Source organism: Pelodiscus sinensis, chromosome 2 (genome assembly GCF_049634645.1).
Source record: "Pelodiscus sinensis isolate JC-2024 chromosome 2, ASM4963464v1, whole genome shotgun sequence".
Lineage (NCBI taxonomy): Eukaryota > Metazoa > Chordata > Testudines > Trionychidae > Pelodiscus > Pelodiscus sinensis.
The window spans coordinates 39,827,520-39,851,861 of NC_134712.1; the positions used below are offsets into that span (position 1 = coordinate 39,827,520).

A 24,342-nucleotide genomic window follows, 5' to 3' on the forward strand; every position below is an offset into this window, starting at 1 on the left:
TCCATTTTCTTCGCCCAGCAGTCCCCCCTCAGAGGCCTTTGATCCTGCTTCAGTCTGCATGTCTAAGGGTACGTCTAGACTACATGCCTCTGACGACAGAGGCATGTAGATTAGGCTACCCGACAGAGTAAAATGAAGCGGCGATTTAAATAATCGCCGCTTCATTTAAATTTACATGGCTGCCGCGTTGAGCCGACAAACAGCTGATCAGACTCATAGATCAGCTGTTTGTCGGCTCAACGCGGCAGCCATGTAAATTTAAATGAAGCGGCGATTATTTAAATCGCCGCTTCATTTTACTCTGTCGGGTAGCCTAATCTACATGCCTCTGTCGCCAGAGGCATGTAGTCTAGACGTACCCTAAGCTTTCCGCTTCAGCCACCTCATGCCTTTGCTCCATCATCTGCTCAAACCCCCTTCTAAACTCGACCAGAGTTTCCACCTGCATCTTCAATCCTCGGATCTTTTCTTCCATCAGTTCTATTAGGCGGCATTTCATACAAACAAAACTCCTTTCAGGTACCCCCTCCAAAATCATATACATACCACAGCTGCCACATCCACTCAGTCTCATTGTGTCCTCCACTGCTTGGGTTATGGCCACTGCTATCTCTATGTTAATCAGCCTTCTCACCTAAATCCTGTTAGTCCGGCAAACACAAAAATAAAAACAAACCAAAACACCACCCTACGGCAAAAACAAACCCTAAATGAGTCCCACAATCCAAACTCCTCCAACAGAACTCCCACTCAAACTCCCCTGTTTACAGCCCTGTTTACAGCTCTGTTTGCTGGCTCCTGCGCCGCTGCTGCTGTCTGCAAAAGAGGCAGTTAGAGCGGGGAGGAGGGAGTGGGGCGGGAATCCAAGACATTATTATTGTTTGGTACCAGGATAGCTGTATCAAAAACTGAGGTGGAATTTTTATTCAGACTTTCCTGTATCTCTGAAAAAATATATTTTTGGCTCAAATTGCTTATGCTTTCCAGATCGTTGATTTTATGTGTGCGCATAAAGTTTAGATACAATTTCAGTTGTTTTGAAAATCTGGTGTTTTCATCAAGGAACTTTTTTCAGATGCTATTTTTGCATACTAACTCAAACCAGGCTTGCCAGGTGTCTGGTTCTCAAATGGAACACTTGGTCAAAGAAGGACCCTGCCAGCTTCAGTCAGCAAAATATCCAGTTAACACAGGGCTGTCAGGCCCTCTAACTGGCTCCAAGCAACTCCCAGAAGCAGTAACATGTCCCTTAGCTCCTAGGCAGGGGCACGGCAGGCCAAGAGGGTTCTGCGTATTGCCCCCACTCCAAGCACTAGCTCTGCAGCTCCCGTTGGTCAGGAACCATGGGAGCTGCATGGATAGTGCTTGTGGGTGGATGGATGAGAGACATGTCGCTGTATCAGGGAGGACGCCTGAGCTAAGCACTGACTGGAGCCTGTACCCCTACCCCTGGCTCAGCCTGGAGCCTGCTCCTGAACTCCTCATTTCTATCCCTTCCCTTACCTCAACCCCCTGCCTCAGCCCAGAACCCCCTCCCACAATCTGAACCCCTTGACCCTCCAACCTGCACCCCCCAACTGGAACCTTCACCCTAGTCTGAAGTAAGGATGTGTCTCAGAAGCAGAAGGGGGGAGACAGAAGCCAGTGTGCTTAGGGAGCTGCCTTTTAAGATGGCTCCCCACTTGTACCAGCTTCCACACAGTCACCTGCTCCCTCCCCCCATATCCCCACTGCCTCTGATACAGCGGTACTATTTGAGTTCCTGGGAGGTGGGAGGGACCACTGTACCTGGGACTCAACTGATTACTTGGGACAGAGTGGGAACTCCAGATTGCTGGCTACTCTCTCCATACAATGGCCAACTTCTTTTCCCATTGAATCCTCCCCACCAGGGAATTTTCTTACATTAGAAAGCATTTCTGTCTGGAAATCTTGAGAGTTTGCCTGCAGCTTTCAAACTACTCCAATCAAAGGTGTCAATCAGTTTGTTATACTTGGACTTTGTTAACATCTAAACACATTTTATAGATTAACTCAACTTGAAATATTAGTTATTAGACTGGCACAAGAGATTTAATGTAATAGTGTAGCTAGTTAAACAATTAACCGATAAGTGGATGCTTATTGGTTAACGCTATCAGCTACACGCAGTCCCCCACAGCTCTGCATTTAAAGTATTTTGGGAGCTGGCGTGCAAGCACGCTGGCTCAGTCCCAACTCATACCGAATCCAACAGTACCCCCACTCAAGCACTTTAAATGCAGAGCCGCAGTCGGGGTAGCTGTCAAACCCGGCACGAGCAGGGACTGAGCTGACATGCTTGTGCACCGGCTCTTAAATTCTTTTCAATGCAGAGCCACTTATCTGTTAATCCTGTATCTGTCAAAAATTTTGTCAGCTACACGATTACTGAATTACATGCTTCCTAATATCTCTATACAAGATTTGTAGAGCCCTGCACGGATATAAAATTTTGTATCTGCATCTGTATCCACAAAAGTGAGTCACAGATATCCACACTGACATCCATGAATGCAAATACCCAAAGATACAAAACGGATATATGCAAATTTGCCAGGTACTAGATACACAATCTGTATCCTTATCTGCACAAATGAGCTGTGGGTATCTGCAGATGCAGATACTAGGGATGTTAAGAAGTGGGAATCCCATTAATCATGTAGTCGACATTTTTTTTACCAACTACACGATTAGTTGATAAGGGAAGGTGTTCAGTCTCAGCTCGTACTGGGTCTGCGAGCTACCCTCACTGCAGCTCTGCAGTTAAAACATAGTAAGAGCCGGGCTGCCTGCTCACCTGGCTCTTACAACATTTAAAATGCAGAGCTGCAGCAGGGGTAGGTGCCAAATAGCCAGGCTTGCTCAGTCCCATTTAATGCTGGGTCCAGCAACCTGTGTCCATGAGGGGTTTCAGTGGGGAATTAGAACCCTTCGTGGACAGAGGCTGCTGCTGGAGCAGCCTCTGTTTGTGGTCAGCCAACACCACGGACAGGAGCTGCTCTGTGGGATGCGAAATAGCCTCTGCCCACAGCAAGCCTGGGACCGCCGTGTGCAGAGTCTGCTTTGCAAACACACCCTGCACTGCTGCCTCTGATAGAGGCAGTAGTGTGGGGAGAGGGGCAGGCGGTACTGTGGAGTTGGTGCTAAGGGAACCAGCTTTTAAGCCGGCTCCTCCTACCACTGGATCCTGCTTCCACCCACCTTTGCTGCCTCTGATTCAGAGTAGTAAGCAAGTAGTCGAATTGACTACTCTATTATTTGCATCCCCCCCAACACCCTTGCTACCTCTGTATCAGAAGCAGCGGGGGAGGGGGAAAAAAGAGATGGTGTTGGGGGGAGCCGGCTTAAAAGCTGCCCCCTTCCCTGCACTGTTGCCTCTATTGGGCCCAGACTCGCCACGGGCAGAGGCTGCTGTCCATGGCAACCCAGGCTGGCTGTGATCAGAGGCTGCTCTGGCAGCACCTTCTGTTTGCGAGGGGTCACAGGTCCCCACTGGGACCCACCATAGTCAGGGGCTGCTGGACCTGGCACAAGCTGGGACTGAGCAAGTCCAGCTCAGTCCTGGCTCATGCCGGTTCCTGGAGCTACCCCCGCTGCGGCTCTTCAGTTTAAATGTAGTAAGAGCCAGGCAGGCAGGCAGCCTGGGTCTTACTACGTTTAAACTGCAGAACTGCAGCAGGGGTAGCTCCCAGGACTGAGCACCTTTCCTTATCAACTAATCGTGCAGTTGATAAAAATGTTATCGAACACACAATTAGTCAAATACTTGTTTCTTAACATCCCTTATACAAAGGCAGCAAGGAGTGGGGGGAGGACGGAGGACATGTAAGTAGTTGACTCGACTACCCAATAAGCCTAGGCTACTCTACTCGCTTACATCCCTAGCGGAGACCCACAAATATTAAGTGTTTATTTGCAGATTTGCAGGACTCTAAAGATTTGGACTTGCCACCTTAATATAGTTTGCACAGATTTTAATGTACCATAGAACAAATGTATTATGTGATAACTTTTTTTATTCTGTTCCATACATAAGTATCAAAAAGGCTTTAGGAATTTAATGAACCACTTATCGTGTTTCCTAGTGTCTGAGAAGCAAAGGAACCTGCATTTTAGTACAGTGCCTTTGTTAACCAGGACTAATGAATATGTAGAATGGTAATTATAGCACAAGGAACTTTTTAATTTGAGTGGGGAGAGGGGAAGGAGAAGGGAGGGTTTAAGTGTGAGGTTCTTCTTCAGCCAGACTTCAGACTGTGCTTTATTCAACGCTTTGTATGATTAAAATACTCTTTTATGTATGTCTAACTGATGCAATTAAAAGAACTACTCCTAACAGATGTGGTGTAACTATAGCAACAGGTGCCCATCACATTTAGCAAAATAATATAAATTAAAGGCAGTTTATTTTTTTTAAGTTTCTTATTCAGGAGCCAAGTATTTGAGCATGTTGTAACAAGGATGGCTCTGATGATGTTCAAATAATTTCCAGACAAGCTACAGTTTCTTAGTAGTAATTTCCAAAATTATGTGGCCACAGAAGCATATTAAATATTTTTGTCAAAATCTCCCAGGTTATGTCAACATATGCAGTAATGTTAACTTCTCCTGTTCAGTGCATGTCAAGGCTTTTAGCCTGCTCCCATTTAAGTCAATGACAAAAGTCCACACCTTGCATCAATGGAAGCAGGAGGAAACCTTACTCCAATATGGACTCTATCTGAGGTGCCAGTCCTCCAATCAAATCAGTGAAAGCTGACTTTGAACCCAATTGGAGCTCTGTTTTCTTCAGCTGGATTCCATGTGGCTCTAAGTAGCTGCCCATGGATCCAGTTGCAGGATCTAGTGCCAAAGGCACCATCACTGTGGTAAAAGGGTAACAGGTGTGTGGGTGTAACCTGCAGCAGAACAGGGCAGAACCAAGTGCCTTGGAAGACTATTCCAAACATTTCTATTGGAGTCTTTATTTCCCCCATTAAAATGGAGCACTGCTGCTGAAACAGACCAGTGTCACTAAAGTGTTAAGGGAAAATGGCAGGTAGTTTTGCATATATTTAGTTTCTAGGTTAATGGGGAGACTCTCTCTTGTCTCAAACCCAATATTAAAACAATTTTAAGCATTCATCTGCAGCATTTGCAATTCAAACATTGTAGCATTGTGCTACCATAGAGTATGAGAAACTGGATGAAACTGATCAGACTTTGTTTTCTGTCTCTAAAATGAAATGGAAAAAGTAAATAAACAGAATACATGGGAAAGTAAACTTAAAAATCCCCAAAAACCAAATACACAAAAACACAGTCTTAATAATCTCTACTATTATTTAATTACACAGCTAAGGACACTTGGCTTGTTCTTAAATATAATGTATAACATGATGCTGCCTCATTGAATATTCAAGCTGCATTTCTTCCAAGTTATTGCCACTATCCTAAGATATCCCAAGATCTGTAAACATGCAGTTTTCCTCTAGTAATAGTTCTGCAGCCAAGTACAATATGTTTGTGTTCAGTCTATACCTAAACCATTAACTTACTCCATTTCAAATACTCTGGTGTATTTTTTAATTCTTTGAGCTGTGGTGCCACTAAGAGTTCAGCTTGTCCTCACAGTGAGACAGCTTTGTGTGCTGTCCTTGCAAGTCTTGCAGTTACATCTCTTTACACCACTTGAATTATTCAAGTACTCTGACATTTGATTAATGATGCTTTAAATTCAGGCACAGAGAAAGAAGCCCTTTCACTTTAAGTACATTTTATAGAGCTCCTTTCTTGAGCTGTCAATTTTCTCACAATAAATTCCAGACTCTGCCTCAGTCTGTCATGATGTTTCTTAAAAACCCTGGGAGGCACTTAAAGGCCTTATCTGCCCTAGGGGTTTTTTGGGGGAAAAAAATCTCAATATTGCTAATGCTGTTGCAGCTGCATTATATTAGGACAAAATGTGTACTTTCAAATTGTGTTAGCAACATGTTTTAAAACTCTAGCATAGACAGGACAAGAAGCATCTTCTTAATGTGTGCTAGCTGGTTAGGGTAAATCTTGGAGATTTCCCCCTTAGTAGCCATCCTACAGACAGGCTCTCCGTGAGAGAAAATAACCCTTCCCCCTTTTAAACTTGTACAATAAAAAGCCCCAAACATAACAAACTATACATAAATGTCTCAATCTATTAACCATTTGTTACCTAACTTTAGCTATACTTGAAATATAATACAATGAATGGTGAAAACATAAATCAGTTATCTGTATTATCACTCACAGCACCAGCAGTACCACTTTGACCCAGAGATTAGGGCCATGTCTTCACTAAATGGAAGATTGATACTGCTGTAATCAATCTTCCAGAGTTTGATTTAGCAAGTCTACTTAAGACTCGCTAAATCAAGCTTAAAGAGTCAGAGGGCGCTCCCATCCACGTTCAATACTCCTGCCTCTGCAAGGAGTAAGGGAAGTTGATGGGAGTATTTGCTCCCGTCGGCCTCCAGCTGTGGGAGTGGCGGGGAAACTCAAAACAAGGTATGTTGACTTCAGCTACATAATTAATGTAGCTGGAGTTGCATATCTTGATTCGACATTCCCCTTTAGCGTAAACTTGGCCAACAAGTCACAACATCCTTCACATACCCTCCTTTCAGCCTGATGCTTACCAAGCTAAATCAAAAGCAGTGGGAATTCTCTAATAATAATTAGTATTACAACTATGATTATCAAAAAGTTTTCCCAGTAATTATGGATTTTTTTTATATTGAAAATGTTCCTTGCCAGTCTCAGATGAAACACACTACCTGCAAACCATTAAGTTTCATAACATCTCTGTAAAGTAGATACAGTAAAATTCCGATAATCCGGCACCTTTAGGACCCATGGGGGTGCCGGATTATCAGATTTGCCGGACTATTGGAAGGGGGGGCTATGAGAGGTCTGGGGTGGGGGGGATGCCACCCCAGACCCCTCATAGCCCCCCCTTCCGATAGTCCGGCTCTGCCCCAGGCGTCCCTGATTCAGCCGCTGCTGGGCAGTTTCAGCAGCGGCTGAATCGGGGACGCCTGCAGCAAAGCAGCTGGAGTGCTGCGGGTTTGGTCTGATAGCGCCGATTCTTGGTGCGGCGAGACCAACCCGGCAGCACCCCAGCTGCTCTACCCCAGGTGTCCCCAAGTCAGCCGCTGCTGAAACTGATCAGGGGCTGATTCCAGGAAGCTCGGGGCAGAGCAGCTCCGCATCGGGCTTCCTGGAGTCAGCCGCTGGTCAGTTTCAGCAGCGGCTGAATCGGGGACAGCTGGGGTGCTGCCGGGTTGAGTCCCGCAGCCCTGAGGGGCAGCGCTACGGGATCAACCCGGCAGCGCCCCAGCTGCTCTGCCCCCAGCTTCCCTGATTCAGCCGCTGGTCAGTTTTAGCAGCGGCTGAATGGGGAAGTTGGGGGCAGAGCAGCTCCAATGGTCCGGCTGCCCGGAGCACTTCCGGGTTCCTGATGGTGCCGGACCATCAGATGCCGGACCATCGGAGTTTTACTGTAGCATCATTTCCAGTTTGCAGATGACCTAACTGAAGCAAAGTTACTTTGTGTGATTACCTAACACACAAATTCAGCAGATGAGCTTTATTTCTAGTCTCTGGCTCTGACAAGTGATAACAGTCCCTTGTTAAGTTTAATAAGTTTGGTAATCATAGTATTGTTCTAAAAACTAAATGTACCAGATTTGAACACCATGTATCTGCCACATGACTTCTTTGTTTTGGTCTTCACCGAGAAGTCTGAAGGAATGCCTAACATAGTGAATGCTAGTGGGAAGGGGGTAGGTTTAGAGGATAAAATAAAAAAAGAACAAGTTAAAAATCACCTAGAAAAGTTAGATGTCTGCAAGTCACCAGGGCCTGACGAAATGCATCCTAGAATACTCAAGGAGCTGATAGAGGAGGTATCTGAGCCTCTAGCTATCATCTTTGGAAAATCATGGGAGACAGGAGAGATTCCAGAAGACTTGAAAAGGGCAAATCTAGTGCTCATTTATAAAAAGGGAAATAAGAACAACCCAGGAAACTACAGACCAGTTAGTGTAACTTCTGTGCCAGGGAACATAATGGAGCAAGTAATTAAGGAAATCATCTGTAAACACTTGAAAAGTGGCAAGGTGATAGGGAAGAGCCAGCATGGATTTGTAAAGAACAAATCATGTCAAACCAATCTGATAGCTTTCTTTGATAGGATACGAGTCTTGTGGATAAGGGAGAAGCGGTGAATGTGGTATACCTAGACTTTAGTAAGGCGTTTGATACGGTCTCGCATGATATTCTTATCAATAAACTAGGCAAATACAACTTAGATGGGGCTACTATAAGGTGGGTTCATAACTGTCTGGATAACCTTACTCTGAGAGTAGTTATTAATGGTTCTCAATCCTGCTGGAAAGGTATAACAAGTGGGTTTCCGCAGGGGTTTGTTTTGGGACCGGCTCTGTTCAATATCTTCATCAACTATTTAGATATTGGCATAGAAAGTACGCTTTAATGATGATACCAAGCTGGGAGGGATTGCGACTAATCTGGAGGATAGGGTCATAATTCAAAATGATCTGGACAAATTGGAGAAATGGTCTGAGGTAAACAGAATGAAGTTTAATAAAGACAAATGCAAAGTGCTCCACTTAGGAAGGAACAATCAGTTTCACACATACAGAATGGGAAGCGACTCTCTAGGAAGGAGTATAGCAGAAAGGGACCTATGGGTTTATAGTGGACGATAAGCTGAATATGAGTCAGCAGTGTGATGCTGTTGCAAAAAAAGCAAACATGATTCTGAGGTGCATTAACAGGTGTGTTGTGAGCAAGACACGAGCAGTCATTCTTCCACTCTAACTGCTCTGGTTAGGCCTCAGTTGGAGTATTGTGTCCTGTTCTGGGCACTGCATTTCAAGAAAGATGTGGAGAAATTGAAGAGGATCCAGAAAAGAGCAACAAGAATGATTAAAGGTCTAGAGAACATGACCTATGAAGGAAGGCTGAAAGAAATGGGTTTGTTTAGTTTAGAAAAGAGAAGATTGAGGGAGGACATGATAGCAGTTTTCAGGTATCTAAAAGGGTGTCATAAGGAGAAGAGAGAAAACCTGTTCATCTTGGCCTCTGAGGATAGAACAAGAAGCAATGGGCTTAAACTGCAGCAAGGGAGGTTTAGGTTGGACATTAGGAAAAAGTTTGTAACTGTCAGGGTGGTTAAAAACTGGAATAAATTGCCCAGGGAGGTTGTGGAATCTCCATCTTCTGAGATATTTAAGAATAGGTTAGATAAATGTCTATCAGGGATGGTCTAGACAGTATTTGGTCCTGCCATAAGGGCAGGGGACTGGACTCGATGACCTCTCAATGTCCCTTCCAGTCCTAGTATTCTATGATTCTACGATCCAACTCCAAATCAATTCTGAACTAGGATGTAAGCGAATAGTCGAGTAAACTACTCACTTCTCTCCCCTCACTTGCTGCCTCTTTCTCAGAGGCAGCAAGGGGGGAAGAAGGACTGATGCTGAGGGAAGCTGGCTTAAAAGCTGATTTCCCCCCAGCACCATCTCTACGGTGCGGCCTGCACTCTCCCCCCCCATGCTGCTGTCTCTATCAGAAGCATCAACGCAGGGGATGGGGCAAGGGAGGCCACTGCAAAACAGCTTCTGCTCACGGCAGGCCCAGGCTCACTGCAGGTAGAGGTTGCTCCAGCAACAACTTCCTGCTGGGACCCCCCTCGGACAGGGGCTGCTGAACCTGGTGTGAGCTGGGACTGAGAAAACCTGGCTCATTCCCAGCTCATGCCAGGTCTGGGAGCTATCCCCACTAAGGTTTTGCAGTTTAAATATAGTAGGGGCAAGTCTGTCTGCCCACCTGGCTCTTATTACATTTAAACTGCAGAGCCAAAGCAAGGATTAGCTCCTGGATCTGGCACGACCTGGGACTGAGCAAGCCTTCCCTTATCGACTAATTGTCTAGTCGCTAAAAATGTTATCAACTACACAATTAGCGAATTACCCACCTCTTAACATCTTTATTCTGAGCATGCCAGCCAGGGACAATGTAACATTGATTGGCTTTGGTAATGCTATGGTATCTGAGGCTGCATAAACATTTTCCAGAATAATTTGCTTGCCATATTGATTAGCTTTCCTATATTAACTTTTCCTATTTAAACTTCCAGGAAACAAGGCACTTCTGTCCTCATTGGTCATCAGTTCAAACTCTCACAGCAACAGTAATGGCAGCGCATATCTTTCAGTTTCTTGCAGAAGGGGGAATTTCATTACAGAACCAACTATTTCTGGCTGGGAATGCCCATTAATGGGCCAGTCCAACACTAATAATGATGGTGCCTAGGTTCCAGTTTAAGATCAGATCCAAAGCCTGTTGAAGTCATTGGGATTCTTTCCACTGAATTCACTGGATTTGGACCAGCCCCTAAGTGTTGTACTTTAAGGCTCCAGAAAAGCACAGTATTTATTTTCTAGGAATAAGCACTCCTCATCCCAACTGCTAACTAGCCAGTCATCTTTATCATCTTCTACCTCTGGTCACTGAATCAGAGAAGACTATTTCCCTTTCCACAGTGTCCAGTGGATTGTATCTGATTCCTCACAGATGGTCTTGCTGTTGGAGAAAGCAAAGAATTACATGCTCCAAGCAGGCAAAAGGGCTGGCATTACTGTTTTCTGTTCCAGAAAAAAGCCCAGTTAATCATTGAAAGGACACTTTTCTTCTGCCCCACCGTAACTATTATTCCCAAGCTCTACTGTAACAGAGTAAGTGATTTGATGTTCTCTCAGTAATGCTTGGCACTTGTCATCTACTGGGGCTGTTCTAACTTTCATGGAGTCTTGGGCCCAAAATTCATGAGAGAAAGGCATAAGTAGCTTAAAGAGGTGCAGTTCAGAATTGGGGCACATGGTTCTGCAACCCAGGAAACTTGAAATCTTGGAAAGAGTGAGGTGCTTTGATATTGAATGAAGTCCTTACATTTGAAATCCACATATCCCTCCCCCCCAAAAAAATCGAATGCCCTTTAGCTTGGTTTGGAGCCAGTTATGCAACTTTCTTAAAGTTCAATATTCTATTAATGAAACATTAGAGCTTGTTAATTATTTGTATTTTTAGGAAGCATGTGACTTAGGGTGAGCTAACAGGAAACAAGTGGTCAATAGGTAAGATTTAAAATGCCACCAATGTGTAGTTTTCAGTGTTTGTAGGATCAACAGCTGTGCAATGAACAGCTCTACTAACTTTGGTCTGTCTCAGACAATGGTTATCACAATACCATTGAAGAAGGGTTTGTTTGTTTTTTTATAATCATAGCTAACCACATTGCAAAGGTTTGTTTCAGTTTGAAATTTTTGTAGAGATTTTTCCACAATTCATTACCTCATCATGATCTCTCAGTTCCAGGTTATTAAAAACAACGTTAAGTATGCTTGCTTTCTGAGACATAACAATCCTACTCATCCTCACAAAGAAGCATTAACAAATAGACAATGATTAAAACATTCATTACCTGAAAACAAAGAATGGGATCAGGAGGATGCATCCTTAAAGGTGATCTGCAAAGGGAGGAAAAGAGGTGTTTTATTGAAGCTGAGCCTGGAGTGCTTTTTCACCCCTGTGTATCTAGTATACATGTGCCCACACATACTCTGGTGTACCCATAGTACTAGAATAGACACTGACGTTAAACAACAAGACATGCTATGGGCTTCCAATATCCCACCTATCCTTGAAATACTTAGGAACCTAATAAAAGTAACAGCTTGTTCAGTTTCAAATTCCAGTGCTTTCCAGACTCTTTCCACCTTGGATGATAAGGACACATTACTGGAATTAGACAGACTAGAATTATAATAGTAGAAAAGCTTTCAAATTCCAGCTTCAGAAGGAAGAGCAAGAATATGGATTCTGGCCATAGAGAGAGAAGATTCAGACATAAAACAGCTTGAGGCAGGAGGACAGGGGAAATGTACTGAGAAAAGTCAATTAGAAACAAATGAGAAAAGAGGACAAAATTTCAATTGAACTGTTTTAATGAATATCTAAGGTCATGGGGAGAAGGAGAATTACTGCCATATTGACACACAAGCAGGCACATGCACCTCTGCCTATTCTTCCTGCCAAAAATTATATTTTAAAACCAAGATAGTACTATCTATCAGACTGAGTTGGACTCTTCAAACTTTTTATGACAACTATCAAACACTCAAGAAAAATGAAAGTTTGTTTGTTTTATAAAAATATACACAATCTACAGTGAAGGGTTTCTTATTCTGGTGTCATGGAGCGGGGGGACAGAACATGGGTTGTGAGTGAAGCATTTCTCAGACTGACCATGGATGATGGTAAAGGTTTACTACAAGTTAAAAATATTATGCCCATACTTGCTTTCTTAGGATGTTTAAAGAAGGCCTGATAGTTTTGTGAAGGTGGGTTTTTTTTTCATTTTTTAAGTACACTTCTGTGCAGTGAGGGAAAACAAAGACTGATTTCTGAAATGGGTGAGACAGAAAATACATCTTGGTGCAGTCACCAAGAGTGCAGGTGTTCCAAAGGCAACTGAATTTCTATTTTGTTTGTTTAAATGGTTGAGTGAATTGTAACAGCTGACTGGTTTGGAGAACTGTAATCCAGTGATTTCTGCTAGTAGAATCGCAAGACTCAGCTTTTTTCTGTGGTATATACTGTTTTGATTATATGTGGTTCACTGTCATTTCATAATTTGGTTCCAGAAACTGCCAGAGTATCTGGTGAATTAATGTCCCAGAACTCTAAACACATCCTTTAACATCTGTTTTACTAAAAAAATGGAAAGATGTTGCCTGAGTCCAAAAATTTATTTGGAAAACAGATATAAGTTATTGCTTTTCACCAAGGAAAGGGATGGCCATTTAGATTTTTGGAATCAGTTGAAGTGGCAGAGACGTTTGCTTTTATCAAAGTCCATAAAAGACAAGCAGAAATGGACGAGTGGGCAACGTTAGTAGAAACTGATGCTTGAGTGTAAGATGAACTATATTTTATTTGCAAAAGAATTACCTGAAATATGCAAGTATACTCATTTCTTGGGCTTTGCACTTTGCACGTTTTTAGTATTCTGAATATACAGAAAGTTTTTCTAAATTTGTGATAAAGATTTGAAATAATTTGAATAACAGTTACTTTTTTATTAAAAAATAATTGCAATAGGAAAAAACTCAAACCTCCAACTGCATATATGCTTTGGGCCTGATCCAAATACCATTGAAATTAATGAGAGTCGTTCAATTTATTTCAGTGGGTTTTAGATCAGGACTTATAACATTAAGGCCTGATCCTGCAAACACTTATTATCCAGCAAAGTACTTCCTATCTTAACTAATCCCATTTAAGCTACTATTGGTATTGAGTGAAGCACTGGATATTAAGGATTTGTAGATTCAGGACACTAGTTTTTCATCTTTACTGAATCTTTTATTGAACCATTTACTGGCTTTGGCAGCTGTATCCCACTGAGCAACCTATCGGAGAGGATGCACTGTATGGACAATCTAGGAATACAGCCCAGGACATTACCATGTAGCTATGCCAGTTTCTCACTGCTTATGAATCATTATTTTGTTTTTTAAACTTGGTCAGCTAAAACTAAAGTAATTGTATACATATTTGTTCATAGGATTTGGTTTGGTTTTGATTTGTTTCTTGGGTGGAGAAACTTTCTGTTGTCCAAAAGTTAGATGGAACTAGTCCACGTTTTGTATCTGCATATTTTATTTACAACTGTTCTTTCCATTGTTACTGAGTATTTCTAATATATACCTATATCTGTGTTTTCACCTACCATTTAAGAAGAATGTATAAGTAATGAGATCTCTCCAAAAGACACTACATATAGGAGTTTTTTGTTAGAAACTCAGTACATTCATAGTATTTTGTAGATCTGGTTGTAAAAAGCTCATGTCTGTGCATCATGGCTAAGCTAGACATATATTCTCCATAGTAAGTGCTGGTGTTACACATACAATATGTCACACCTGACATTACTCTTTCAGTTCTTGAAAATTAATAAGTATGAAATTTTGAAAATATGGGATGTCAGAGGCTCTAACTATTATCATTTTTATTACTTACATAGCATCTTATGTGTTCCCATAGAATTGTATAGTCACAGCCATGGCCATACCATTAATCTGTCCCGGGGAACACATGAAGTTCTAATGGATGGTCTGTTTACTTCCAACACTAAACCTAATTCATAATTGCACAACTCTACACAATTTGGGAAGATAAGGCAGGTTAGTTTCCTTTGGTGATTTCTTCTGAGTCTTGCCCTTCCCCACTTAATAACACAAGAAGAATTTTCTTCAACACAAGTCACAAATGTAAATCTTTATAAAGGGGAGTCAGTCACAGAGCCAATTTGGGGGGCCCAGGAAATCCAGGACTAAAGGGATCGCTTCAGTGTATAATGGATCTCAGTTTGCAGGATAACCACAATGAACATGGGACTGAAGTTTCTTTTCCTGACATGAGGTTAGCGATCAGACATTTGCTGAAAGGATTAAGGGACAACCCATGTGTTCCTATAGTCTGTCCAAGTTGCTTTTAACTGCATAAAGATTTGTTAAAATTTGTACAAGAATCATCTCCATGGACCTATTAAGTCTCATTTCAGTGGGGCAGCCTGTTTGAGAAGCATCCTCATATCAGAGAGCTGTAGAGCATCACCTCTTACTATTCTCTGGTTCACATGTCCAGATAAGATGCTAACTTTGGTGCATGTAACTGAGAAGGCTCATAGGTTAGTCCATGCTCGTTGGTAAACCAGTATACATGCTTACACTTTCGCAGTCCTAACCTTAACCCTGTGAATGGTCTTATTTACTTTAATGGGACTCTGCACATGCTTAAGGAGTTTGCTGCATTACTTGGGTCAGCACAACATTGATAGGTGATATCAGCATATGGTTAGCTAGTCAGTTTTGGGAAGACACCTTGCCTTGAGGCCTGTATCCCTCCTGCCAAGAATTGTGTGGTTTGGGGAGAGGAGTGAGGTAAAGTCCATTGTCTTCATCCATTCCTGATGATGGAAACAGGAAGTAAAAGGAAAGATGTGAGAAGCAGAAAGAGGAACTAAGGGGAGCAACTGAGGAAATGGGGGAGCTTTATCCCTAGAAATAACTTTCTGGGAGCCTCCAAAATATTACTAGTTTGTTTTAAGTCTTCTTTAAGCCTTAATACTAGGAACCTTCTTAGGGCTTGTCTACACTTGAAAATTTCATGTTAAAATGCGTCTTAGTTCATTATGTTAGCACATAACAACGTTAACATGGCACTCAGCGCAGACAAGAACTGTCATGTTTAACACTGAGTTGACTGGCCATAGCTAACCCTGTATGACCCAGCTAACAATGCTGAACTTGACAATATTCAGTAGAGTGGTTAACACTGCTGTCGTTACCACATGTTCTAATTGACTCTAATTTTCCAGTATAGACCAGCCCAGGGGTACTTACTCTTTGTGTTTAATTTTGTGACTCACCTCTCTTTAATGGTAATGACCTAACTACGTGTGCTGTTTTACCAGCCACTTTCCTTTCCTCAGCCATCTCACAACCAGTGTTTTGGAAATACAATGGTATTTTAATTGGCTTTTTCTGTATGCAGGGCTGAGTCTTGCTTTTTAACTTTCTTTTTAAAGCATCTTGTCAGTGAGTTTAATGTTACTGTAACATGTTCAGATGAGTCCTTAGATTATTTTTCACCTTGTCAAATTATCCTTCTCTAATGGAGTATCCACCCTGCACAATGGCCTAATTTACTCCATCAGGCCATTAACCTTAGGTTGTACCTGGCGAAAACCTAAGGTGTGCTAGAGTCTAATTGCAAGTGAAGTGCAGCTGCAGGGAGGAGCTGGACAGGATCAAGAGAGTAAGTTGGGAAGGAACCTCCAGCTGTACTGCCTGATCCAAGGGGGAAGGGTAAAAAGCTGCAAGGAGAAAGTAGGGAGTAATAAGGACTGGAAGAGTAAAAATCCAGAGCTGCTCTGGACTGGAAACTAGTATAAAGGGTTGGCCCGAGTTTCCCCCATCAGCCACCAGGGGAGTAAAACTGACCTGGTAGCAGGGAACAGGGTGCTTGGGACAGTTTGTGCCTCAAAAGGCTTGTGTCACCTTGGAATGGGGGAGAACTTTAAAGTGATTTAGTGGACAGTAAGGATGTTAAAAGGGTAATTCACTAATTGTCGATAGAATGTTTATTACATAAGAATGGCCGTACTGGGTCAGACCAAAGGTCCATCTAGCCCAGTAGCCTGTCTGCCGACAGTGGCCAGCACCAGGTGCCCCAGAGAGGGTGGACCAAAGACAATGATCAAGCGATTTGTCTCCTGCCATCCCTCTGACAAACAGAGGCCAGGGACACCATTTCTATCCCCTAGCTAATAGCCTTTTATGGACCTAACCTCCATGAAATTATCTAGCTTGTCTTTAAACTCTGTTATAGTCCTAGCCTTCACAGACTCCTCTGGCAAGGAGTTCCACAGGTTGACTACATGCTGTGTGAAGAAGAGCTTTCTTTTATTAGTTTTAAGCCTGCTACCCATTAACTTTATTTGGTGTCCTCTAGTTCTTCTATTATGGGAACTAATAAATAACATTTCTTTATTCGCCCTCTCCACACCACTTATGATTTTATATACCTCTATCATATCCTCCCTCAGTCTCCTCTTTTCTAAACTGAAAAGTCTCAGTCGTTTTAACCTCTCTTCATATGGGACTCTTCATATAATACACAATTAGTCAATAAGGGAAGTTAAAGCTTCTGGCTCATCCGGGAGCTAGCTCCGCTGCGGCTCTGCAGTTTAAATTTAGTAAGAGCTGTGTTGCTTATTGGTTAATCAACTAATCGACTACTCTATTACATCCCTAGTGGAAAGACTAAGCTCTGAAGACAACAGTGCAGCAACTTCTGGTGCATGAGAGGCCAAGGAGGAATGATGGACTGAGGAACTGCAGGAGGGGCATCAAACCAGGTGGCAGAACTATTTCCAGATCAGACATAAAGAGGCATTGCTAAGTGGGTCACCCTGTCACATCTTTATATGGCCAGTTTTTTAAAGTTGATCTCCTAATTCTGGAAGAGCTAGTACAACCTAGAGAAGTGTGTATCCTAAAATACCAGAGAAGGTTTACACAGACACATTGCAAACCATAAATGCTATGCAAATTCTGTCAGTCAAGTTTCCTTCAAGCCCATTCCCAGCTGCAAGAACATTTTTAGCCATTATTATGTGATAGTTTCTGTATGCTTTTCTTTCACAAGTAAGTTTTGTGTGATCTCATCAGTAGAGCCCTGTGCAAATAAAAATGTCTATCCATGGATACAGAAAGGCCCACCAAGAGGAGGGTGGGGGGACAAAGGAGGCAATTGCCCTAGGGCCCAGGGTTCCCACCATCACTACTGCAGCAGCGGTGGTGGCCAGAGCCCCGGGTCCTTTAAATGGCTTCTGGAGCTGTGGGAGGCTCAGAGGGCTATCTGAGGGGGGCCTCAGCACACCATACACTGAGCAGCACTGAGGGCTGGCTGCCCCAGCCCTGCCTCTTCCACCTGAGGCTCTATCCCTTCTGGGAACACTGAGCCAGCCCCCCTCCCTTCCCCTTTCCCAGGGGTCCAGCAATCCTGTCAGCTCCTGGATGCAGATATTCAATCACAGAAATCAGTATCTGCTGATCCACAGGGCTCTATTCCTGTGAACTGCAGCAACTCAAGAAGAAGAAGAAGGTGCTGCCACTCCCAGGAGCCAGCACCCCATGCTCTCAGTTCCTCCTGGTAGAGCTGCTGTACCACCCTCAGCCACATGTCCTGTCTGGAGTCATACAGCCCCAGTGGGCGGGCTTGAGACTGTACAGCCGCACAGCCAGGAGAAGCTGCCAGTCCAGGGTGCTGTAGTTCCCAGCAGTAGAACCCTGCGGATCAGCAGATATACATGGACAGAAATTTGTATCAGTGCAGGCTTCTACTCATAAGGGAAAAATGCATATAAAATGTGTTTGATGCAATTTTAAGGTTAAAAGAACAATTATTCAGAATCTAGAAATGTAATCCTGGCCTCCAACAACAGTAATTCATTTATGTTGCAAATCTTGTGTGTCTATAATATTAGTGTTTTATTAAAAGCCACTTTTAATAAAACTCAGCACTACAGAAAACATAATAAAAATAGTCCTTGTCTCAATGAGTTTGCAATTAAATTCCTTGATCTTCCAATGTAGGAGTGCCACCCCCCATTAATTTCAATAAGTCTTCACATGCATGCAGAAGTCTGCCTATGCAGATCTCATTGCAGGATTGTAGCTTAAAACAGACTATTAATGGTATAATATGTTTGTATTTTATTAAATATAAACTGTATGTACACAGTGCTACGTAAACTTTCCTGTAACTTAGGCCTAGTCTATACCCAAAATTTAGGTCAACCTATGTACATCGCTCAGGCTGTGAAAACTTTCATGCTCTGTGTAATATAGTTAGGGTGACTAGGGATGTTAAATATTGAATAATTGACTGATCAAATAATCAATGCATTGACTATTCGATTAGTCGATAGGGCGCCTCTGCCTTTGAAGTGTAGCAACAGCCTTAGGGCTGTTGCTACACTTCAAAGCCAAAAGTGCCGCATGGAACCCGGGGTCAGTTAACTCCCCTGCTGACCCCAGGCTCCACACAGCATTGCCATTTTGAAACTCCACGAGGAGCCTGGGGACACCCCAGCTGGCCCGGGCTGCATGCGGCATTTCAAAGTGGCAGCACAGTGTGGAACCCGGGATTTGGCCCCAGGCTCCATGTGGCGCTGCCACTTTGAAGTATCCCTTCCTTCCTACCCCCTCCCCTGATGCCTCTTTCTGAAAGAGGCAGCAAGGGAGGGGGAGCAATTAATCGATTAGCCCAGTGTTTCCCAACTGGTGCACCACAGAACCCTGGGGTTCTGTAAAGCGAAAGTAGGGGTTCTGCGAGGAGCCGGCACTCCCCGGCCCCCTCTGAAAGAGAGAGTGCCAGCTAACCAGCTTCTTAAAGAAGCAGCACACTTGTTTTCCCCTTCCTCCATGGCGTTGCAGAGGCGTAGCAAGGCGGGGGCAGAGGGAAACAGTTGCTCCCAGCCGGCACACTAGGGGGACTGCCAGACAGGGGTGACCCCACATGACCCACAGCGGGGAGGGAAGCACTTCCCCTCCCAAAGGAGCCAGCGCATGCTGCCTGAACCACTAGGACTGTGGCACCTGGTAACTTAGTTCCGCAGCCTTTCTGCACGGTTGAGGGGGGGAGTGTCAGGAGACCTGGGTCTGTGCTGTTCTGACAGTGCAGGCAGCGCTCTCTGCCCTGTGACTCCATGCACTTCCTCCTCCTTCCCCCTCCCCCACCACGCGCAGGACGGCATTGTGGAAGTAAGTTGCTGGAGTGCAACAGCCCCTGTTGTTCAGGCAGCACGCACACCAGCTGTTTGGGGAGGGGAAGTGTAGTTGCACACTTCTGGAACTCAGAGGTGCTGCAGGATTGCCAGGTACTGGTCCCAGCTGCTGCTGTCCCCTGCCCAAACCCTTCACGAGTACCCTGTCCCCTGCCCCCACTAGCACTGTCCCCAGCACCCAGCAGCACCCTGTCCCTGGCCCCAACACCCTGCCACCCACCCCAGCACCCAGCAGAACCCTGTCCCAAGCCCCAGCTCCCTGCCATCCACCCTAGCACCCAGCACCACCCTGTCCCTGGCCCTAGCACCCAGCAGCACCCTGTTCCTTCTCCCAGCACCCTGCCACCCACCCCAGTGCCCAGCAGGACCATGTCCCTGATCCCAGCATCCTGCCCCAGCACCCCGCCACCTGTGCCAGCATCCTGCCACCGAGCAGCACCTTCTCCCCGGCCCCAGCACCCACTAGCACCCTGCCCCTGCCCCCACCAGCACAGTTGGGACCATATTAGTGAGGCTTGGGGGTTTTGGAGGGGTTTTTTTGCATCTCACTTGTGTGACCCCAACTGATTTTTCTGTGGGTCAGTGACCCTTGACTCAAAACAGGTTCTCCACCCCTCTCATAAATAAAGACAATGCTAAAACCTTTTGAGTTTGACATAATATTTTATTTAAAAATGAAGCCTGGCCAACATGCCCCCAATTGGGGTCAAATCCCCATCTAATTGGAGCATCTCATAACACTCCTGTACCACCTGACCCCAAATCTGAGCCTATCATACACTGGAACCCCCTGTCCTGAGCCTCTCACTTCCCCAAACTCCTGCATCCCCACATCCTCAGTCTTCTGCCACAACACTCCTGTCCCATCCACACATCACAAATCTGCATCCTGAGCCCATCATACTCACAGCCTCCTTGCTCTGAGCCCCTCACATATCCAACCCAAACTCCTGTACCCTCATATCCACAAGCCTGTGGCTTGCTCAGCACCCCAACCTTCCACCTGAGCCCAATACTCCCCAGCCTGGAGTCTCCTCCCCAAGCCAGCATCACCTTCTCCTACATCCAGATTCCCTCCCAGAGCTTGCACTTCTCATCCCTTCCCACATCCAAATCCGTCATTCCCACTCCAGAGCCCGCACCTCCTGTCTCAACCCAGTGAAAGTGTATAAGGGCTGGGGATAGCAAGTGATGGAGAGAAGGGGAAAAGAGAGGATGGGACCTCAAAGGCGTGGGGTCTTGGGGACGGAATGTGATTTTCATGCATTGGTGGGTTCCCCCCCCCCTTTTTTTTTAATTCTGAAAAGTTGAAAAGGGTTCCATGGCTAAGTAAAATTGGGAAACACTGGATTAGCCTGTTGACTAGTCATTCACATCCCTAAGAGTGACCTGACCCTCCTTGTCCCCAGAGACATAACTAGGTTGACAGAGAATTCTTCTGTCGACCTAGTTACCATCTCTTGAGTGGGTGGATCTACTACAGCGATGGAAAAAACATTTCTGTCTTTGTAGTTTCTATGCTACGGTGGTGTAGCTACAACTGTATCACTATAAACCTTGTAGTGTACAAAGCCTTATGCTTAACTTTTGGATTTTCTTCTGCTTTGTTATCTATCTCACAGTGCAACATTGTATTAGTGTATTTTGTTTCTTTGGAGGGGGTGGTTTTAATATATTTGTTTTTAAAGAAAAAATAAGAAAAAAGTCTGGGGGTTGATGACTTACTCAGTTTCCAGGTACTGAGCTTGAAGTTCTTTGGTCCTCAACTGTTTGGCTACGTCTACACTGGCCCCTTTTTCGGAAGGGGCATGCTAATTTTGAAAGTGGGAATAGGGAAATCCGCGGGGGATTTAAATATCCCCCGCGGATTTAAATAAACATGTCCGCCGCTTTTTTTCCGGCTTGGGGAAAAGCCGGAAAAAAAGCGTCTAGACTGGCCCGATCCTCCGGAATAAAGCCCTATTCCGGAGGATCTCTTATTCCTACTTCAAAGTCGGAAAAAGAGATCCTCCGGAATAGGGCTTTATTCCGGAGGATCGGGCCAGTCTAGACGCTTTTTTTCCGGCTTTTCCCCAAGCCGGAAAAAAAGCGGCGGACATGTTTATTTAAATCCGCGGGGGATATTTAAATCCCCCACGGATTTCCCTATTCCCATTTTCAAAATTAGCATGCCCCTTCCGAAAAAGGGGCCAGTGTAGACGTAGCCTTTGGCTTGTGCATCTTTCAAGTCAGCTGACCTTGGATGTTCTTTGAGGTAACAGGTGCATATTTAACTACACTCAGTTCATACGTGCATTCAAAGGGCCACCATTATTAGCTGAGTAGCTAACATGTTAATCTCAACCTTTTCAGATAACTGGACTCCTTTTGGGAGTGTGATTTGTCTTGCCTACCCCAAGTTTCACCTCACTTAAAGTCAGGCTTCAGCTTCAGCCCAACTTGGCAGGGCATGGCCTTTGGCTTTCTGTATTAGACCCAGCAAATCTAACACTGGCCCTGGCAACCCCATTACAATGAACTTGCCCACAGTTTGAGAACTGCTGATGTAGAGAACAGTATATCGGCATTATCTGTATGACATTTTAGTTTCTGAATTTGCTATGTAACCTGTTGTAAAATGAGGTAAATATGTATATTAATTGATGTCTCCCAAGAAAACCTCTGCATACCGCTGCAGGTAGACATACCCCCCCGTTGAGAACCACTGTCTTAATGGAACTGTAACAAGCGTTCTGGGGCCAATCAGCTCTGTTTTGTTATCAGACCCATTAATGGCCATGTGTATACTTATGGGGAAGTTTGAATTAAGATGCGCAACTCCAGCTACGTTATTTGTGTAGTTGGAGTTGGCGTACCTGAAGTTGAACTTCAGTGCCATTTCCACAGCGGGAGGTTGACGGGAACATATGCTCCACTTCACTTCCCTTATGCCTCATGGTTCATGGAGTACTGGCATCGATGGGTGCGCGCTCAGCATTCAGTTTAGTAAGTCTTTACTAGATCCAGTCAATCAAACTCCAGAAGATCGACTGCTGCAGCATTGATCCCCCAGGAATTGAAGATACGGCCTAAGAAGGGGTCAAGCCTGTAAAGCGTTGGGAACATTCAGTTAAGAGGAATTGCAGGGAGGACATAGCTTATGCAGTAAACCCCAAAGGGAATGATGCATTCTCCTTTTCAGAATTCAGAGAGGCAAGAGAAAGACAGAAGCAGTATAAGAACTGTTTTTTGGTTTTGGATATGTTTTGCCTAAAGTTTACGTGTTGAGAAATAAAACTAGCCAGAGAGAGACTTGGGAGAGCCAGTGAGTCCTTCCTGGGAAGATAAGGCGTTTCTATCTGAGTAAAGGAAACTGAGGCAGAAGCTAGACAAAAGCCAGACTGAGTAGATGGTGCTGCAACAGGAATGTGTTCAGGTGTGCTTGTTTTTGCTTTCTCAAATGTGACCTGAATTGTTCAACCTTGCCTCCTTCTAGGTAGTTCCTGGCTGTCCCCCAGGAATCTCTTTTAGTTGAATTCCTTATTGTCAAAATACCTTTTAGGCACTAGTTCTGCAATGAGCTCTTAGCAGAAGTGAGGCTATTCTGGTTACAATCTACAGTGTAACTTAAACCAAACTGCATCTTTTTATTTCTGTCTGTAAACGGGTCCTGCCGTGTGCCTCGTTAGCGCCTAACAACACCCCCTCCCCAAGTTTCCTTCACCCTTTCAGGCACCCTCCAGCATCTGCGTCTGTTTTGACCAAGGCTCACAGGGCCCTCACTCGTTTGGGGTTTTGCTATCCTCTAAGCAGGAGCCAGTCTCACACCAAACGCAGGGAAAGAGGGGTCCGGGCCCGCCCCCTCTCACAGACCTCAGCCCAGGGCCCTAAGGACACGGACGCTTCTACCGTCCAGTCCGGCTGGTGGGGCGTCTGCCATAACTCACCAGCCCACAGGCTCCCTTTGCCTGCCCTGGGCTACTTCCTCTCTCCACGGTCAAATATTCCCTTGCCTCCGGGCTCACCTCCTCGCCTTAGGTCCCATCTGCCGCTGGTCCTCAGTGAGAGGTCGCTCCCTCGGACCTCCTCCTCTTTCCGGCATCTCCTGGGGTTTAAATCCCTGCGCCGGCTCCTGGCCCATGGGGTCCTGCCCCTTCCCGGGCCGTCGGCGGGGCTGTGACCTGACGTCGCTCCCCCCATGTTGGCCCCCCGGCCTCCAGGCTGTACATGGGCGTCCTGCCGGGGCAGCCACCTGGGAACAGCTGCCGCACAGCCCGACGCCGCTACTCTGCCCCCTGCCCTGAGAGCTGCCAGGTAAGCGGCAGCCGGCGGGACCGGAGTGCAGGGCGCCTCCGCCCCATCACACTGTCACTAATTGCCAGTATGCCTGCGTTCTTCAAGCACTGCACAGTAGGAATGTAACCAGTTAACTGGTGACCCAGCCAGACTGGAGCAGCCTTCTGCCCATGTTGGGTGGGGAGAGAGGCTGCTCGACCCTGGCCGGGCCTGCCACACCACGAGTACAGGGCTACAGAAACCTGGGTAAGTGCTTAACCAGTTAAATGTAATGTTTAACCAGTTAACTGATTAAATGGGATTTTACATCCCTACTGTACAGTTCACAGAGAGAACACTTCACCACTTTCTGACTTAATCGGAAGCACACCATGGGACAGACAGCATTTCCCACTTGCCTCAACCTTCTTGTCACCATTTGTAAAAGTGACAACAGAAACAGAGGTTCTGATTCCCCTTTTAATTTAAACTGGGTTTATACTGTTGTAACTCCATCAACTTCAGGGGAATTACTGTAAAAGAGGAAAATCAGGTTGAGTTAGCAACTACAATGACCAATATCTTTAACCTGGATCCTTATACTGTAGGCT

At 44.9% G+C, this 24,342-nt stretch overlaps 1 protein-coding gene across 6 annotated transcripts in view; it reads left to right on the plus strand.

Moving 5' to 3' along the window:
* Nucleotides 1-24,342, plus strand: part of LOC106732738 (tumor protein p53-inducible nuclear protein 1) — a 61,002-nt gene that overhangs the window by 14,232 nt on the left and 22,428 nt on the right. For 4 of the 6 annotated variants that reach the window (XM_075920358.1, XM_075920351.1, XM_075920350.1 and 1 more), the window contains one exon: nucleotides 16,942-17,044. The exons of the other annotated variants lie outside the window; for them this stretch is intronic. The gene's annotated coding sequence lies outside the window, so the exon portion shown is untranslated. The remainder of the gene's footprint in view (nucleotides 1-16,941; nucleotides 17,045-24,342) is intronic. 6 annotated transcript variants of the gene reach the window in all.